Raw genomic sequence first — 21549 nt, 5'->3', positions numbered from 1 at the left:
ACTGTACAGCAGAGCGGTCCTCACTTTTCAACATTTTTCATTTTGACTTTACCATCATACATATGTGTTTTTCTTTGTTTTGTGTAAGAAATTGTCTCTCTATCAGTCTGTTCTAAAAAATTGTTTTATAAAAATATAGAACATAATAATATTATGTAATATTGCATCGAGTATTTATTATACTCGTTTAATTTTTTTCATATTATACAATATTGATAGATTAATATTAGTTTTCACATAATCATACACCCGTATACCCTTTAAATCTATTATCATGAAACTATTATCATTAGTGCGCACAGTTCAATAACTTTAAAACGACTTGTTTGAGTTTCAATTGAGATACAACAATATTTTAAAAGAAGCCACTTAATTAATAATTTACAGAAAAAAATAGTGATTTTAGTTTGGAAGAATGGAGTTATAGTATCGCAATAAGAAACTTCTTAAATGGTATCTAAATCTAAGCACTTGAAAATATTGTCCTAAAGTTAAATTTGAAATTCCAAGATTCAGAATTTGAATAAATCGTTATCAAGGGAAAACACAGGAGAAAGCATGGTGTATAATACTTAAGTACCTAATATTAAAAAATTATTTATTTTAAATGTTTCAAACAAAAAGTATGAGGTGAAAATGGGGTTTTTTTTAATATAATCATATTATATTATTATAATATGTAATATTATTTTATTACAGATATATAAATTTAAACTAACTTCAATATAATATAGTTTTCTAATGAAAAATAGACTCTTCCAAACTAAATTTAAATTTACCTGGCTATATATTTCTTATTAAACATATATATTTCCTTTAAATTATTAACTTCTACCTAGTAATATAATTTATAACATGTGAAAACTTCCACGATCGGGAAATACAATTAAGAAGTTTACGTGTATATTTTATCGTTCACAAAGCTAAAATATAATACTAATAACGCTTTCTGAAAGATTTCAAAGATTTTGATTCACGAATAAAACATTAAAACTGAATAAGTATTCACGTTTCAATGTTTAAAAAAAAACGTACAGTCAGGTTGAAGTGACGTAACATTACATTTTAGTGGGATAAGCATTTTTATAACCATTAAACAAAACAAGGAGTTACATTAATATATTTTTAAAAAAAACATGGAAGTCGTTTTTCCGTATTGCAATTATTGTCAAGTGTTCCTCGCCATGGGGTAGGTCACTTGATTGTACTGGATGTGTTAAATTTTAATTCAATGTAAAATCGTCATACGAAAAAAGATTTTGATAAAGACGCTATAATTCTATCGGCTTATATTACGAAATATAATATCCTTAGAAATGTTCCAAGGATATTATATTTCTTTTATAACGAACATTTTGGTGGGTAATATTGTAGCAATTTTATAACATTACTCGAGGTCACTTGAAACTTTTAACGTTTATTATTATTATAATATTGTATACACACAATTACATTTTAAAATACAATAATGTCAATAAAAATATATTATCATAAATAATACGTCTTAGAAATAAAGACTAACGCTGATTATTCTTCACTCAGGATTGGTTTTCGTTCGCAAGATTTGTTATTGATTTTAAATGTAACACACACATTACAGTTACTTTATCATGGACGAGGTACACACGACACCAACTGTGCAGAAAAGCGGCGTTAACCACTTTCCCCCTTTTTATATATTGATATTCTGAGCTTTAGCTTTGGAATATGAAATTAAGCATGCATGTGCTGTCACCTGTCATCCAAAAAAGTAAAATTAACAACATGTTAACGATAAAGAATATCATGTTTTTATGTGCTGTTTTTTAAAAAATGTACTTCACATTTTATTTTGAAAAACTAATACTCTCCGAGATAATGAGTGTTTAGTGACTATGTCAATAAAACCGAAATAATATAATAATTTACGTGTTTCACGATGACAATCATAATGGACGGCCATAAGTCGTCGCGCATAGTGTCATTAAAACTGGAATATTTTTTACAACGTTCTGCGCAATAATTTACACAGTTTATTTTGAAAAACGTAAATGACCTCTGATATAACTCTCGCTAAATCTTGAATCGCTGTTCGTATTTCAGATTTTTTTTGTAAGTCCAACAGCTGGATCTAATATACGTTCACGGTCGAGGGATTTTAACGGTTTAAGTATATCATACGCCGTTCACGTCTACCAGTACAGTACACACAACCTCGCTTGTCTCAAATCGCGCCATATCGTTTTGACCTGGAGCACACTTTTTTTGACCTGTAGCGTTAAACTTTTAAACAGTCTTTAATCGGTTATTTATATTTACTTCCAGTTCGTTCGCTTGGAACACAGTTTACGTCCTAAATAATGGACCGCACACTGTCTATCCCCCGCCAATATGACGCGCATATGCCTACGTTTCGTAAAAGTCTCCTTAAAGTATCATCTAAGTCTATACGGGTTGTCAATCTGCGAGTGTCGACTTAAAAAATGTCACAAGAAATAATAAATATGATATAGATAGCTGCTGCAGCAGTCGCGAAACCATTTCAGATCAAAATTCAGTATTTCGAAAAACATTTCCTCGATAATTTCTGTGTGCCATAATATACATTTTGTATAAAATAAATTGTTGTGTACTGTTACCACCATTTTTAAAAAAACTGGAAAATATTGAGACGGCAATTTGTTGTGAGAAATGCTTTTGAAGTCAATAAAGTATTGGCTTACCTTGCATAAATAAATTGATTATTAATCTTTATACACAGAGAAGATAAGTAATTAATTTCTTGATGACTGTAATTGAAAAATATAGCTACTATAGATTTAAAAAAAATATATTTAAATATTAAATTATATTCCATCATAGTAATGCTAATATTTATTTATCTGAATTTTATGTTTCAAAAAATTCTCGTAAATTGTAATTGATCGAAATGAGTCCGGAGAAAATAATTAATTAAAATGGCTACATTAATTATTACAACGTACATACATCGAACTCGTCGTATACATTATTATGATAATCGGTTTTTATTTTTATTTTTTCATTGGAATCAAACAGTCGATACAGTTTTTGTACACTAATCTAAAGTTATATTATAATTAAGTTTGGCTGCTAGTCTTTAAGGGAGAAGCTATACTTACTGAGAACACTCTTGATTTACTGGAATTGAAAAAAAAACTGCTGGTGTTATCTGAATACAACTTTTATGGAAACTTGATTTTATATAGATTATAATTTGTATTAATTTCAACATATTTTAAGGTCTTTTTGATATTTTTCTTCATAGCTTGACATTTGTATCAACATTTGCTCTCTAGTGTGGTTTGAACATTCTGTCAAAATACCTATAATATGCTGTTTTACAATTAGCCAATAGGGATTCGGAAGACACGGTCGGACCCAATTATGTAGACAAGCTGAACTATTGAAAGTAGTGAATTCTATCTACCTACATTGTAGGTCCTACAATGAAGGAATTGCAAAAAATCCAATTTATAATAACGTTAATTCGCGTTCCTTAAAACGATATAACATTATAAACGACATACAAAACATTATTAACTTAATTTTCCGTTTCCCAAAATATGTTTTGGTATTTAACCCCAACCTCGGTCAAACCTCTTGTCAATTATAATTTATAATACTATTATGTATTTATGTATTACTAAATTATAACTGTTAGGTTACATTAGGAGTGTACATTACGAAATCACTCGTATTCAAAGTAAAATGTACTATAATTATTAATTACCATTTACCATTAACTGCTAACATAGGTAGTAACAACCATTAGTCATCTTATTATTCTTAAACATATTATATAATATTATATAGGCACTATAGTTCAGTTACTTTTAAATATAACATTTTTTTTTTCAAAACTAATCGGTATATTGTATTGTTTTTATGTATATTAACTAAAAATATAATAATAATAATAATGTATTGTGTATGTGGTTTAACGTCACGCTTTAGATTTTATATTGCCGCCATAGATGTATTTCCTAACTGTTTATACTTAAAGAAGTTTTCACCTAATTTTCTAAGATATACAACAGTTTTCGTAAAATCAAAAGTTACAACAAAACGTTAATGAATCAAACTGCGAGTAAGTTTTAATTTCGTTACCTTCTACTCGGTGTTATATAATATACTTCCATTCTCCAGGTCAACCCTATATTATGCAGTGTGCATGCGATACTTCACTCATTAAAACTGTGAATTCGCCGGTAATAAATCGCCTAGGGCATGATGTACAAGTGATTCATTAGACGTCAGAGTTGACAGTCAAAACAAAAAATAAAACAGAGTTATAATAAAAATCAAATTGTTATTATGAATTGCGATCAAATATAACAATTAAATATGCTTTGAAAGGAATATTATGTTGCTGGTAATTGGTATAATATAGGAATTTAAAAAATATGATTAATAAGTAAGGGTAGCAATTGTATAAACGATAGCTGTTATTGATAGGTTTAGCTTTCCTCGTCCTTTAATAAATTAAAACAAATATTTTTTTTTTATTGAAATTTCAAAGAATAGAAAAAAAGTAAAACTTTAATAGCGTTTGATTAATATTTCAAAATATTACATTGCATCAAAGTATTGTATAATTATTGAAACACGTTAAGATATTGGTAAATAAGAAATTATTTTCAAACGATTTTTGTATAATATTTGCATTTTTCTGAGAAATGTCAGTTAACTGTTGGTGGTGTATAAAGAGACGACTCTGTAAGAATATTGAATAAATGTTAAAATCAATTGTCGCTATCCGCTCAGATGTATATTATGATGAAGTCGATCTCGGTCAAATTTAATTCATGTCTCCTTCAATCTGCAGGAATCTATCTACGGATCTCATAATAAATTCTTATCGGGTCAGGTATGGATCAAAATAAATAAATCAATATTTTATTCGAATAAAATCAGTAGCATTGATTTTTATTCAACAGTTTATAATTTCGTAATAATTATAGTGCGACGGTAAAAAATCCCACTCGTAATTTACTAAAAACCGAGATTTCAAATTAAAAATAAAAATAAAAATTGTATTGTTTTTAAGCCAGTACAATTAAGTTATAATTACAATACATATATTATATTATCTTTATTATAATATTTACTCACAAATTGGATGTTTCAATATGATTTTTATAACGAGTCAGCTGTAACATAATAATAATAATAGAAATAATCGTCAAGGTTCATTATAGTTCGTACCCACAATAATAATATAACGAGTGGTGCTTTACGCAGGGATAGCGAAACGTATCCTTATCCTTGAGTACAAAGTGGTTGTGTCTCAGAGATATACCTAAGATTCACCATTAATAGTAATTAGTGGCGTCGATTGTCAAATCTCTAAAGAACGTCGGACGAGTCACCATAGTCGTAGACACACCGTAGTTCGTTATTTTTCGACATTTGACCCCAGTAAACATTGGTCAAAATGTGCCTGTCTGAGTGTGAGGTGTGAAGTAGATCTATGGTTGTGTATTATATCCTACAGCGTAAGTACTTGAACGTTTGACGTTTTTGTTCGTAATATACATAAGACCGAGTACTTCAAGTAGGTATACTAACATTATACCCTCAAAAACCTTATCCTATATTGCCTAATTGACACTAATAAACCGTGAAACCCCGCGCAGAATAGTTTGCACAGCTCAGTGAGTTGTCTTGTACTCGTGCACGTTCAATTTGTTTTTAGGTCAGCGCGGGGAGACTACCTATATACGATGATGATTTTCAAATACGAAAATGTTTAGTTGCCTTTGTATATAAGCAGAGCAAGTACTAATTATTGTTTTTTATTATTATTAACGAAATAATAAAACAGTTCAATATCGTAAACTGACAAACCGTATTGGAAAATTCCGATGAACAACAAAACGCCAGTAATTGGAACGCTGTACGCAGCTTATTAGTTATATTATGTTACTGTGATTAAAATCTCATCGATGGAGGGAAACTATTGCATTAACATTTGAATATTTGATAAACCTTGTCACAATTTAATACTAGGAAGGAAAACAATTAATAGTATTTATTAAAAACCGAACAGATTTAACTAGGAAAATCTGAAGGAAATAATGGACATGATAAAAAAAACATAAACCAGGTTATATTAAAAACCATTTGGCAAGATGAGTGGTAACGAAAAGATAAAAAAAATAATTAGCTGAGTATGACAATGACGAAAATATAATGTGACAAGAAACTAAAAACACGTAATTGAAAAAAAATATATTCTTTGATGTGTTCAGTATATCTAATTCTGAGAAGTAAAACAAAAGTCGTAATAAAAACTGTTGTCGAAAACGTTGTATAGATATATAATATGTCTCATAGTACATGATATATTGCTATAGCTACACAGCATGGTCAAATATTTTTATTTTCATCAGATAATTATTATTACCTTATTACCAGTTATGTGATATTATGGTGCCCGTGTACGGTAAATTAATTTTAATAATCGTTAAATGGATTGTGTAGGTACGTAAAAGAAAACAAACAGTAATCAGTAATCTCCATCATGTAAGAGTATAATACGCGATTTACGTGTTAACCTAATTTGTAAATTTAGTATAATATGATGTCCAGATAAAATATATAAATATATTGTTCACCACTCATTGTGTGAATATTATTAATTAATGTAAATTCTCATTTGTTATAAAGTTAATATAAAAATGGAAAAAAGTAAACACATTGAATGCCTGTTAAGTACTCAAAAGTACATCGTCGAATAATCGAGGCAATTGACAAATATATCGTGCATGAAAATTCTTATCTTTAAATAATTAAAACAATTTAAATGAATAAAATCGAATGAAAAACCTTGAATATTATTTTCTTGTAAATTTATTATGCACGCGAGAGTGTAAAAACAAAATAAAATATACAATAACCCTAATATACCTACTATACCTCCTGTGATCTGTATAAATAAACCACAAGTTTTGTTTACGAATAAAATATTATAGTTTATAGTAAAATCTAAATAACAATATTTTTTCGTAATTTGTACTTTTTTGATATATTATCATGTGTATAATTATTCTTTAGTATCTTAAAATTTTCATTTATCATTTTTAACTTAGGTAATGAAATTATTTTTGTCAGTATTATTCGTCATTTTAAATATTCTGTACAAAAAGAATCCGATATTCGTTCACACAGGATTTCTACCATTTTCTGGGGTATAGTAATCATTGTGTCATTACTATATTATATACAGTAATAAAATATTCTAAAAAAAAAAGAAAAACAGTTTTACGAGCTTATGTTTATGTTTATACAATATTGCAAAAACGTCCAATATAACCCGTACTATAATTTATGCTTTTTTTTTAGGAAAAAATATACAATCTGTATCATGGAAATAATATGTGGGTTAAGAAAACAAAATTGAACATGAGTTACGGAATTTGTGGAAAGAATCCTGGAGGGGCATTTACTAATTTTCTTAAGGTCATATTTTGAAAAGCTTGTGTCTTATTTAGATTGGACTTTTTTAGCATTTCCTCATGGCTGGAGTCTGTATGTCCAGATAGGTTTTAATAAGGTTTTGTATATGAGAAGTTCGATATCAATAGAGGTTTTACCATCTAAATGTATAAGCATGCGTAGCTGATTGTTCAGGGATATTCTTTTTTCACATAAATGTTGAGCCCAAGTTAAGCGTCGATCAAGTGTTGGGCCAAAGTATTTGACTGTGGGCTTTGAAAGGATAGGATGCCATAAATAAGTACATTTGGACAAGGGACTTACCTAAGTATGAAAGTAGTGTGCACTGATTTGCTTTGATTTACTTTAAATTTCCATTTATTATAACAATTATCCATCAGGCCAATATGAGTTTTCAAATATAAAGGCCAACAGTGGGTCTTCATTAACCGAGATTATCACTTTATCATAAGCATAGTCCGCAACTGAAGTGTTTGGTGATGTGGGTTGGTCAGAGACGAAGATATTGTAGAGTAACAGAGATAAAATACCACTTTGGGAAACTATATACTATTATACCAAATAGTAAGTTTAGCTGAAAATTGTTTTGTTTTAATTCAAAATGTGCCACAGTAATCCTTTCATTCAAATGTTAAATAATATTACGTCCGTGTCACGGGAAATCACCACCAACGTGAATATTATTACCGTTTGAGTTAGTGTGGGTGTGGGGGATAGGGTGGTAATAATCGACCAAGGTATAATACCTAATCACCTACACTCTACTCTAGTGATTATAACTCTCCCACCATCCTTTTATTATTACTAGAGGGGAATTAATTTCTTTTAAGACCAGTACGTAAGAAGTGAGTATCACACGCTCATTCAATGTATACTGGCTGTGATTTTTTTTTACACAATCATTTTTATTTTCATTCCGACTAAACGCGTATGCTGGAGGAAAATTGAGGATTTAACTGCAATCTTTAAAATATAAGCCGAAAATATTATCTCCTTATATATAATTATGAATGTTTTCATTTATGTTTTGTAAGTTACTTCGTAGATTTATAAACCACTTCCAACATTTTTTTCCTTGTACCTCACTGGATGATAATAATATGTTGATTGGAAGAAAATACAGATTGTGACGGTAATTTTTTCTAATGCAATATTATTGTTTAATTTTCTTTTATCTTATGCATGAATTTATATTTAATATTTAAAACTTGTTGGTAGATATTTTAATTCAAACATCCTTATTTTCTGAGAGTGTGTATAGAAAAATAACAATTATTCTCATATTTATTTTTTTAATTTTCAAATTATCAAAATGATTACCCTGCTTCAAATAATCCGATCTTTAAAATAATATAATGAATTTGATAGCTTATAGTGATTAATTAAACTAATGGTTTTTAAAGATTAAAAAGATTTTAAACGAAGATTTATTTTAGCCTCAACAATATAATGTATATTACAATAACTTCAAAAACATTACCCAATTAATTAAGTCATCGGCAGTTTGGGACGTAGTTATCTTTAATATTATTATCAAGATAAATAAAAGTGATTATTCATTAAAACATATTTCTAGATAAAAACGTCTAGAAATTATTGTGTAATAAAATTTTTTTAAGATCTTCTGATTATTTTTATAAATTTATACGTTCTCAATATTTTCTATATTTCACAATCGTGGTTGTTATACTTTCTTATGTGATATTTTATACTTTATCTAAACTCAATGCTAGCTATCACATACTGAAAATACATTTTGATTTATGGGTTTTATTAGAAATATTATTTCTTGCATAAGTTTTCTTAAGCACCAAACATGATTGTTAATGGCTCGTTTCATTGTATGCGTATTTGTATGCCATCGTCTTTCGAGTTCACGCGAAAGCTCACATTTATCACACAATTCCAAATTTAATCTACTGAGTATACATAAGTGATTTTTGATATTTTTATGTAAAGAACCTAACGATTTGTTGTTTACTTGCAGAGATTTAAATCTTTTACTTATTCCAACGTCCAAAATTTCAATAAATTATGTTTTTCTTTTATCACTTATACATACGTAGGTATACAGTATAAAAGTAATTTAGTACATACACAAGCCATTTTTAACTTGACGCCCGAATTACATGCATAAAACAATGATGTTTTATGTTATCAAAGTTTGTCAAAACTGTTTAAAATTATATAAATTATTCAAAAATAACATAGCGGAGTAAGTGACATTATTCTTTATGTGTACGTCCGTGTTTGCAGCAGAAAAACAACAATGTTATTGTTCTTCCCACGTATATAATGAAAAACGGTGCCGCTACATTTCAACTGCTGAATATCCCTCGATTTGTCGTGAAATTCCTCGCTAAAACAGGTCTTAGGATTTTTTTTAAGTAGCATTTTGAAAAGGTCGTGGATGTGTTTCGGTTATATTTAAATTGAATAAAAGATACGATGAAACGTGGTATTTTATTTAAATCTGGGTAGAAGTATAATAACTTTTTGCCACATTATTTTTTTCTCTCGTCTAAAGACTACATATAATATTATTTTGATTATAATAAAATGAGCTGATTTTTATTCGTCATAATATTGAGCAGTATATAGTGTGGTAAATTGGATTTGAATTCCTATGATTATAACTATATTAATATTTTACCACTGTTTATTGAATAATAATTAAAGTATTGGTAAAAACATTTAATTATAAAAGAAATTAATATGTTATTAGTAGATAGGTACATTTATAACCATGCTTAACGTGTATGTGTTAGTGTGAAATACTTTTCACACACGTTAAATAAATATATACATGTTACATTTATATAGTTTTAATAACTGCAATAATTTCATGAAAGTAATAAAATAAATAAGTGATTAAATAATAAGCAAAATTAGATTAGGTAAGAAAATATAGAACACTGAAGTGAAATGATAATTAATGAATTACAGTAAATTATCAAAAATATCCGTTAGCGAACGCATACATCAAGTGAGAGGCTCATTTTATTTATAATATCACTAGTTATTAATAACGAAATATATAATATAAAGTTCCTTAGAAGGACGAAAAAGAGGTAAATAAAACGTAATTTGAAGAGAATAACACGGGCTTAGAATGTAGTATGAGTGTAAATCTGACCATTTACAAGTTTGCATTTGTACATTGCTTGTACAAAAACAATATAATATATAATTTTTTTTTTTAAACATTTACTCACAAGTAAGTTACAAACCATGTAAACCTAATATTAATTTAAAAAAGTGGGTAAGTGGATGTTGCTCTGCTGCACAGTAGGTTACAAGTGGTTCACTGTAATGGATGGTGTTAAATTTAAATTCAATGATATAATATAATTGTATAAGAAAAACGATTCTGAGCGAAAACTGTCAGTCGGCCTATGATATTACTAAGACGTATATTTTATGATATTATTGTAAATAAAGTAATTTATATATTTACCTATTTACATGGAACATTGTTTTAAATTGTCATTCCTTAGGTATAAAATTGAACATTTTATAAATTTTTAACTGCAAAATAATTATTACATTTTGTCAAAATTCGAACTTTAAATGCTTATCAAAAAAATTGTGCCTATGTATTTTAAATATTTTTCAACTGTTACTGTAACAATATATCAGGAGCCTTGTATTCATTTTCACCCTTTTTTATCCAACAAATAAAACTTTATTGATATTTAAAAAAAAAAAACTAAAAAAATTGAAAACTGACAATGTCCGTTAACAGCCCCAAAAGAGTCAAAATAGTTTCAAAATGTTATGGTGTACCTATAGAGAATGAATATATAAAATTTCAGTAAACTTTTCATGTATTTACAGTTATTCATTTTTGAATAACAATAAATAAAAAAACCGCTCCATGAGAAATCGAGTGAATATCCAATATTGTAAAAATATAAATTTTAAATGCTCATAAAAATTTAATTTAATATTTTGTGTATAGATATTTTTGTTTTATTAAGATACACAAACTTACGAGGAATCTTTTATTACATTTTCAAATTTTATATTTAAAAAGAAAAATTCTATGAATTCTCAACTCAAAATAATTTGCTAATTTTCGTGATTTTTCCGTATTTTGTCAAGATTTGAACTTTAAATGCCTATAAATAAAAACTGTGACTAAGAATTTTTAATATTTTTCAAATTTCATTGTAACAGTATAGTAGAAGCTTTGCATTAAATTGTCAAGCTTTTTTATGGAACAAATAAAGTTTTATTGACATTATAGTAGACATATGACAAAAAGTCTAATAAAGTTGGAAACAGAAAATGTTCCTAAACAGTTCAAAACAAATCAAAATATTTTGAAAATTGTATCGTGTATATAAAATGCAAATATAAATGACCAGTGAAAATTGCATGTATAATATACGTCCATTTGTTTTAGAGTTACACCAAAAACCGAAATCGATTTTGTGGAAAACCAATTTTTGGTGAAAATTCCCGTTTTTCCTTAATTTTAATGCACCAACAATATTCACTTTCCCACCGAACAAGATACTGAAGTTGAAAATCAAAGCATTATTTTGAGTACTTATCGTGTATGCAGGGACAAAAATAAAAAATAAATAAATAAAAAAACACACATCGTTGTAAAATCAATACATTTATCGTTCCACTCAGAATCTAAAAGAAATTGTATATGTAAAAATAAATAAGTGTTCGACGTTAGTACCTAATTATTGATTACACACCTGAATCATTTACGAGTTGGGTGAATTTACTGACGTCTAAGTAATGGACGTACATAGTCGAGATAAATTTGATATAGAGCTTTGTATATTTACAATTTCTATATGGAAAACATGTTGATCAAATTGCACGTAAGCAAATATAATATGTATTAATTAATTATTATTGTATTACACCAAAGATTGATGAAATTAATTAAAATTCCAAAAATCTCAATTAAATCATCTGCAATGATGGAAAAATCAAGCGAAAGCTTAAATTGAAATTCATAGTTATAACACGAAGGTATGTGTAAATTAATTGTATACTATATAGCTATTATACTTTTCAAATTAATTCAATAAATTCAGTAACACATATAATTATTCGAATTTATAATGATCTGTTACATTTGACTGTTGAGTAAATGCCGTAGATATATATATATATATATATAGTCGTGACCTACAATGCATGGCATATATCATACATCAGGATCGATATTACACTCAATATTGACACGTAGTTATGGCCTAACAAAAGAACATTAACCGAGACATGGTGGTAAATACCTACACAATATTTTATACCTTGGAATTTTTTTTTAAAACTTCCCTTGTGTTTACAAGATGAGAAAAAAACACAATGCACTACATCATAATATTTTACCATCAATTAGCTCTAACATAAACATAGGACTACCCTAAGTGTTGATTTACCGGAAGACGAATTATCCGTGTTTTCTTCAGAACGACAGTCTACGATACTAAATTGTTTTAAGGATTAAAAGTTCTTGAAAATGACGTTCCCTTAATTATATAGCGTTGATACTGAATAACATATTTTTTTACTATAACGTACACTCATTATAAAGTATATGTAGGTTTGAATAAATAAATAAAAAATTGATAAAATAACAATGCAATAATATTATGATAATTTAGATTAATTAATAATTGTATGTAAATTAAATCACACGTAGTTACACTCCTATAAATCAAAAATTATATCTCTAACCCTATAACATCCAACGGAATAAGTCTTAACAGTTAACATTACAAATATATTGAAAAATTAGAACAATATTTTTTTTATAGTTTGAAATTTGAGAATATTTAACGACAATAAATATGCTGATATGCATTTCATAAGTATTTTATGTTCGGGATACTAACTTCAGTCGGGTAAAATAAACATCCGATAAAGTATGTCGACCTTAAATAATAAAGTGAATCACTGAAATGTTAAAAACTACAAATAATGAAGATGAATTTCCATGCAATAAATCGCGTTTAGTATATTTATATAAACTATAACGTAGTTACGACGTCAGTGTTAATCGTTCGTTTTTTTTCCAATGTGTTTTGGTTTTTTTCTTGGAAAGGGAACACAAATAAAAAAAACAATGTTGTTGGTTATCTTGATTTGTAAAAAAGTACAAAAAATAAATCGAATTTAAAATCACATAAATGCTGCGAAATAAAAGGTATAAATTAAATACGGAAATGAAAGGAATTGTTACACGTGAAAAAACGTCAGTATGTACAACGAACCATTAACGAAAAAATACGTTTGTTGATTTATATAAAGTGCCATTTCATTACCGGAATGGACTAATTTAAATAGTAGTTTCAGGCGTATATTGAATTCGTGCCATAACGGTCGCGTAACCGGGTTATTGGTTACAGGATGGGGATAATTTTTTCATGGTTTAGAAACTTTAAAATGTAATACAATAGGTACATCATAAGCTGTTTTCATAGCAAACTACCAAATTATTAAAAATACATATGCACAGCTTTTTTTCTATACACGTTTGATGTTCATAAAATTCTTCAAAACAACAAAACGTATAAATCATTCTGATGTTAAAAATGCATAAAATGTTCAAATATAAAATACATATAAGTGTTGAATATTTAATACATGATTCCTCTTAAGTTATTCTTACAAACATTTAATATTTTCAATTATACATAAACACAGCTTTTTACAGTACCTAGTCGGGAGTAGCGATTAACATAGCGTCGCTACAATATATACAATGTAGCGAAATACTATAGCACGCTAGAAATGTTTGTTTAGCGTAGCGAAAATTTTCATTATTTTATCGCTACTTCTAACCCATTTTATGATAATTAAAATATTATGATGTATGTTTATTTATTTGATTAAGATGACTTGAATACTTGATGAGTGTATTTTTGAATTTTTCGAATTTAATCTGTACATCACTTATCAGTAATCATAAAGTATAGATAAAACTATAATCATAAGAGCATTATTACAATGTTATATTTTATATTATTGAATACCGAACCATAAATAATAATTAATATATTAGTATTTTATTTTCATTACTTTTATTTTCGGCATTCAGCGTTTTCTGTGTTTCTTTTAAGTATCAAATTTTATATGTAAAAAAACAGTATTTTAGATTCTATGTATCATTAAATTCAGATTTAAAACTTCCATCACAATGACCTACACAACGACAAGGTCCACTTGACACTTACAGTATACAGCGGAGCGTAAGATGCTCTAGATTCATGCTTGCCATCAACTTTTTTAAAAAATGTTTAGCAAATCAAAATTCCTTGTAATCACTAATTCCCTTGCTGTATGAAATCCTTTCTCCCAGTGACCAAATGTTTAATCAGTACAAACTACTATTTGGGAATTTTCAATAAAACGTTTATCTGTTTTGAGTTTTGTTACAAAAATACATGAGATACATTGAATAAACCTACCTTCTGAAATTACAAAAAAATAGTGTTAGGATTTACAAATAATGACCTTCAAGTACTCAAGTAAATATCTAAATAAATCAGAAAAATGTTTGGAAAAAATGTAGTGAAAAAGTAGCGCACTACATTTAAACAATAGCGATAGAAATAGCGCACTACATTAAATTTAGAAAAAAAGCAGCTTTAGCGATAGCGAGCTACTTTTGGGGGGAGTAGCAGTAGAGTTAGCGTGCTACAAAAAGACAGTAGCGTCCCGACCACTGCCTTTTTATAATATGTGATTGAAGTTCAAATTTCGATGAAATTGGATAGGATATTGAAATTGGATATAAATGAAATATAATTGTGTTCATTATTAAAAAAGTAAGCAAGTGGGTGTGGCCCTGGTATCCAGTAGGTTACAAGCGAGTTACTGTAATGGATGGTGTTAAATTTGAATTCAATGATATAATATCATTGTATAAGAAAAATGATTCTGAGGGAAGACGGTTAGTCAGGCCATGATATTACTAAGTATATTTGAATATTTGATGATATTATAGTGAATAAAGTAATTGATATATAACCTATTTACATGGAACCTTGTTTTAAATTTTCAATTATTCTTAGATATAAAAATTTGAAAATGTTATACATTTTTAACTACAAAGTAATTATTTAATTTTAAATTTGATACATTTTGTCAAAATTCGAATTTTAAATGCTTAAAAAAAAAAAATTGTACCTATATATTTTTAATATTTTCAACTGCTATTGTAACAATATATCAGAAACCTTGTATTAAATTTTCACGCATTTTTACCCAACAAATAACATTTTATTGACAATTATAGAAAAAAAACTAAAAAAATTAAAAACTGACAATGTCCATTAACAGCTCAAAATATTTGGAAAATGTTATTATGTATAGAAAATGCTAATACAAACATTCAGTCAAAAATTCATGTACCTACATGTACCCACGGTCATTTGTTTTAGAGTTGCACCAAAAACCAAAATCGATTTTCTCAAAGACAGATTAAGGGTAAAAATTCCCGTTTTTCCTTAATTTTTTTTTTTGTTTTTTACGGCGCTTTTGAAAACTACTGGGAAATTTTTACTTTCGACCCCTCTAAGTACCAACTAGATTCACTTTCCTATCAGAAAAGATACTGTTGAAGAAAATCAAAGCATTTTTACTGTCCTAAAAAGTAAAAGGTGATGACAGACACAAAAATTAAAAAAATTTAAAAAAACACATATTATTGTAAAATCAATACATTCATCGCTCTGCTCAGAATCTAAAAAAAGATTAATCGTAGAGGTCCGTAAGAGATTTATTTTCTAAAATAATGACAATTTTAAATTTTTTTACTTTTCGTATTTCCTATGCACAATGGAAATTGAAAGCTATTCAAACCTACTATACCTAATATCTATATTCACTTATAAGTTATATTTTAATAACAATAATGTTACAGTAGCTATAATAATGTAATGTATAAGACGGGCTTCTTAAAAATAAGTGAAATATTTCTACCTTCCGTTTTCTTGATAGAAAAATAAATAAATTATGGTTATATAAATATATACATAGTAAAAAATATTCTACAATGGCGTACGCAAGATTTTCTTAAGGGGGGGTGTCATAAATCATAATTATATGCATGAATTGACCTTTATTTATTTTTGATCGTCCCTCTAAAAAATCTTCTCCCACTATGTTATGATAGAATAGTCAATAAAAATAAAAGAAAAGAAAAAATTTATATATAATATAATATAATAAATTTACTCATCGTTTCATAATTTGAACAGATACGTATTTTTAAGAGGGGTGTCATATCTGCCTGACACCCCCCCCCCCCCTGCGTACGCCACTAATACTCTAAATAGCTGAATCCTGAGTCCTGCCATAGTTCTCGTAGAAGGATGTACCTGACAAAACGTCATCCATAATAAACATACATAAACAAAATAAATAATTGAACACATGCCGTAAAAGCCACGTAAATTATTATTATTAGAAATTCAGTTAACAACTGGTAGCTAAGACTCGCATTGTTTTTTTTTTCAGAAACATAAATAATAATTTATATAAAATTGTTTTGATTTCTGGATTGAATAACACAGTTTTCAGGCACTTCTACCTAAATAAACCTCGAAACAAAATGTCTAGGCAATGTGTAACACAAACAATTGTTATTTGTAATTTTTTGTCTAATAGATTTTATAATAAGTTGGAGAGTGAAAAATTGAAAATAGAAAACAAATACTCTTTACTGTAGAGTGTAGATAATGAATAATAAACCATCATCAAACTTTTTTTAAGCTAAACAAATGCACTATACATTTTTGCTTCTTATTGTTTTCATTGAATTTATAATTTTACAATGTTTTGAATACGGCATCACGCAGTACATGTATTTTAAATGTGTATAATATTATACTAAATATAAATATTGTTAATATAAATTCTCTATTTATAAAAACAAAGAAAAATTATGATGGTCATTAATATAATATTATGCAGTGGGTCACCAACCTATTAACATTTTCTAAAATGAGTTTAACGTGAACATTTAGGAAACCCCTTTTCCACGTTATTTTATAGTATATATATTATGTGTGCGTATCATTAATAAACATTCCATGCGTGCTTTAAACTAATATACTTAAGCTTTCTTAATGTATTCATCCAATATCGTGCCTACCTACGAATAATACGACTTAATCGTCTAATCGATTTCACTTGACATCAGCGCTCAATTCACTTGTATATAATAATTATGGTTGCAAACATTCGAACTAAATACTAAGGAGTATTACAAATTTATAAACATATTAATATATTATAATATTTAAATGAATGTAAGTGAAGTTGGTAGGAACCATCGACCGATGAACGTGTCTTATTGTCTAATACAGGGATCATCTATGACACGCATTAAATCGAACGATTTCCTAAAATATGACACCTCACGGTGATTACAGTTTTTATTTAAATTTTAGAATACAAACAATAACATAATTATTACATCATATTCTTATGATTTAGTCGTGACAAAAAAAAAAAAAAACAATAATACCATACGTCTATGTGTCTATATCTTCTATATTAGCATATTATAATACTATAATAGTATCATTTGTAGGTGTGCACATAGGGAGTTTCGAGGGTTCCTAGCCCCCTGAATCTTCACCTAATGCCCTGTTACATAAATAAAGACCCCAATAGATTGGTTAGTTTTCCATATTTTTTCGTTTGTGGTACCTATCCCGTATGTGAATAGTTGTATGACCTAAAGTATTTCGTTTTCGGAGCTTTACTTGAAATTAGTTCAAAAAATACAAAAATATAATATCAAAAGTCCAAAGCTAATGATAAATTAGCGTCAATGAAAGTTGCCAATGATCCGAAACAACAAAAACTTTATTTATCTATCAAAAAGAACCGGCTGTGTTGAAGTCGTTCACTGACATTTTGAATAATTTCCCAAAACACAGTATGTTACTGTACTTAATTTTGATATTGCTTTCTACATTATTTAATTCACACTTTCTGTTGGATACAAAATCTGTTCGGTACGTATTCCATGGGTTTGAACTTTGCCCCGCATTATCGTCATTACCACAGACGCGACCGTTCCGATATCTCCAGAGAGGGAAGCGTTATCGGTGTGCCGCCGACGGTCTCTGCCCCGCCACATGCTTGTCCAACGCAGTGCCTTCAGTCGCGAACTCTCCGTTTCTGTCGCTTTTTCTCAGCCGTCTTGGAAATGCTCGTAACTCATTACATTCGCGAACCCGGAGTGCCGTCGTCACTCAATAACGCCATATTGGCTTTCTGTGTGCACTAGCCACCTGAGTTAGATGTTCCGTGTGGTGCCCCTCGTTGCACACACAAACCGCGTTCGGTGGCCGCCCGTGCCAAAACCACAGTTTAATTTGCCGTTATACCGTCCAACCGGTGTGTGCGCAGTGCGGTCCGCCGTGTTCGTCACGTGTTTTACGAGCCTGGACGTCCGTCGGCTGCTTTTGTCCAAGTCGACATTGTGGTGTGTCGCCGCAGCCCGGTTAACCGCCATCTGCCCATTATTGTCGTGCCGGGACAACGGCAACACCATCAGTTGTCAACACCCGTTATCTGCAGTCTCGTCGCTATCAGGTCGTACACAGCTGATTAATTTGTTTACCTTTTTTTTTCCGTTACCCGACGTGGTACTATAATTTATATTTGTATGTAATTGAATCTTTTTTGGCCGTTCATATTGTGAACGCGCTCATATGTATCTAGATATTTTACTAACACTATCACGTAAGAATCATTTTCTGCCGAACCATTACAATAAAATTGTTATAATATTTTCACGCGAAAACAACTAGATTTTTACTGTCATCGATCTTCCTTTTATTTTTTTCCGCCATATAGTCCACTCTCTCATTTTCCTCCCTTCCCTCGGAGTTACGAGGAAGGCATTTCGTTTACGTTTGGTTTACGTGTAGCTGCCACCTGCGCGCACACACACACACACACGCACACGTACCTACTTCTCGTCGCCCCGCTTCATTGTGCAGCCGCCTCTCGCACACATTCATAACACTTCTTATTATTTAAATTAAGTTTTTTGATTAATTTTTACTCCAAGATTTTTTATAAAATTATAAAAAAATTGCCTATAAATACCTAATGGCTTTCAAAATTCCTGTGGGACCTAATTTTTAATGTACACCCCCGGAGCCAAGAGTTTGCGCACGTCTATGGTAACATAATAGGTAGGTTTTTCTTGTTTAAATTTGTGTATACTATATAATATGATATTATTTCTAGTACTTGTTATTTGTCAAATACAATATAACATTATCAAGCATTTAAGGACACTATAGTATATAGTATAATATTACGTAAGATAATAAATCTTTGATTTTCTTCAAGATACACGTCCAAATATTGGTAAATAACACGAAAAATCTCAACAAATATAATTTTTTTCGACAAAAATTTTAAAATCATTCTCTTTAATGTAATCAACAGCTGCGGCTAACCTACCCATTTTTGATCATGATAATATATAATAATGTGTGTGAAACAGAATTAAATTGATATCTATGTTTATTCGCGAATGTACATGTCAGAGATACATTAATAAGCATTCCGGGGACTGGTGTGGCATAGTAGTTGGCCGCAGACGCTAATATGTTCTGCGGTCAAGCATCGTCCGGTCACGATAGTTCTCGGATGGGTGACCATCCGGTTTTTAGGGACGAATCCTCGCCACCGATTTCTACTCGAGATTTACGATTGATGAGGTTGGTTTGTTGTTTATTAAAAAAATTTAATTGTGTAGGTTAAAAGTGTTATTGTGTGTCGTCGAGCATATAATTGGGCCGTAGCCATTTTTCTCCAAAAACGAGATACCGTTTTCCTCCACTGTCCATTTTCCTCCAAAAAATTAAAAAATAATTATTGACCATTTTCCTCCACTTTCCACTTTGATACAAATAATTGATGCATAGCAAAAAAAATCGTTTTAATTTTTTTGGTGATAGCAAATGATTTAGATGTACATTTTTGTGTAATTCATCGGCTACTATTTCATCAGTTTTATTATTGTGTAATATAACTGCTTGACAAGTAGTCAAACAACATCGCCAACGTGATAATCTAGATTTTAACTCATATGGTAAAAACTATTTGTAACCATCATGAATTAACAAACGTTGTGTGTGTAATCATAATAATAAGTGACGACTGATACACAATATAAACATAAATAAGTATATACGTATATGCCCGAATGTTATATGAGCGTATCTTTATTAGGCTTAATCGATAGCTGATATAGATAGACTGATACCAGAGTGTAATCATCAACCGATAAGCACAAAAATGTGATCCTAGCTTTACTCTATATATTTATAAGACGGAACTTAATACTACAACACTGGCTAAAATATTGGAGGAAAATAGACAAAATTACAGTCTAAATTAATTTGGAGGAAAATGGAAACCAACCTTTTTTTTTGTGGAGGAAAATGGACAGTGGAGGAAAACGGTATCTCGTTTTTGGAGGAAAATGGACACGCCCTATAATTGCGTATCAAAGGTAAAAAATAAATACCTATTTGTGAAGTGGTTCATGATTTCGTTTTCAATTATGTTTGTTTGTAATTATTAATGAGTTCAAGCCTGTGTTTGTATCATTAGTTTTTCCAAGCTCATTTTTAGAGTTATTTATTGAATATAAAATTTTTTAAATCTAAAAGGTTATTAAGAAAAAATAATTTACAGTATAATATATATTTTTAATTAATATTTATTTGTTATTTTTCTTCAATCATTTTCTATATATAAATATATAAAAACAATTAGTAAAAAATGTGGGCAAGTGGATGTCGCTCTGCTGTATAGTAGGTTACAAGTGGGTCACTATATAATGGATGGTATTAAATTTGAATTCAATGATAGAATCTCATTGTATAAAAATAACGATTCTGAGTGGAGACTGAATCTAGGAATAAGATATATTATATACTTATATCTATGGTATTAAAAAAAAATTGACCTATAATAAATTCCAGATTAATCATATCACAATATCCATTAGGTACTTATAACGCATTATACATCTACAACAAACCGTTATATACTATCATATATATAATATAATAG

Source organism: Acyrthosiphon pisum, chromosome A1 (assembly GCF_005508785.2).
Source record: "Acyrthosiphon pisum isolate AL4f chromosome A1, pea_aphid_22Mar2018_4r6ur, whole genome shotgun sequence".
In the NCBI taxonomy this organism is placed as follows: Eukaryota; Metazoa; Arthropoda; class Insecta; order Hemiptera; family Aphididae; genus Acyrthosiphon; species Acyrthosiphon pisum.
This window is presented reverse-complemented; position numbering follows the sequence as displayed.